This window comes from Gavialis gangeticus, unplaced genomic scaffold, assembly GCF_001723915.1.
Source record: "Gavialis gangeticus isolate Ggan-Ray unplaced genomic scaffold, GavGan_comp1, whole genome shotgun sequence".
Classification (NCBI taxonomy): Eukaryota; Metazoa; Chordata; order Crocodylia; family Gavialidae; genus Gavialis; species Gavialis gangeticus.
In genome coordinates, this window is record NW_017728995.1 from 32,289,363 (window position 1) to 32,289,627 (window position 265).

The window sequence follows — 265 nt, forward strand, 5'->3', positions numbered from 1 at the left end:
ACCTGCCCCGGGCGCGGGGAGCGGTATATATAGAGCCGGGGAGGGGAGCGGCGCCGCAGAGCCAAGGCCATTGGCACCCGCGGAGCAAAAGCAAGAATTAAAGGGTAAAATCGGGAGCAGCGGCAGCGGCAATAGAAGCGGCAAGGCAATCACCTGGTCTCCGGGCTTTCCTAGAAACTCCTTGCATCACCACTTCTAAGAACCCCAGTTCTAAGAATCAACACGGCTCAATTCTCGGAATTTGAGCTGCCGACTCTACCACTGC

General features: G+C 57.4%; 1 protein-coding gene across 2 annotated transcripts in view; it reads right to left on the reverse strand.

Annotated features, from left to right (window-relative positions):
- BCL6 (B-cell CLL/lymphoma 6) overlaps nucleotides 1–237 on the reverse strand; it is a 34,112-nt gene extending 33,875 nt beyond the window's left edge. The window contains exon 1 of one of the 2 annotated variants that reach the window (XM_019503471.1): nucleotides 154–237. The gene's annotated coding sequence lies outside the window, so the exon portion shown is untranslated. The remainder of the gene's footprint in view (nucleotides 1–153) is intronic. The other variant, XM_019503469.1, reaches the window with a different exon arrangement.
- Nucleotides 238–265: the final 28 nt, after the last annotated feature.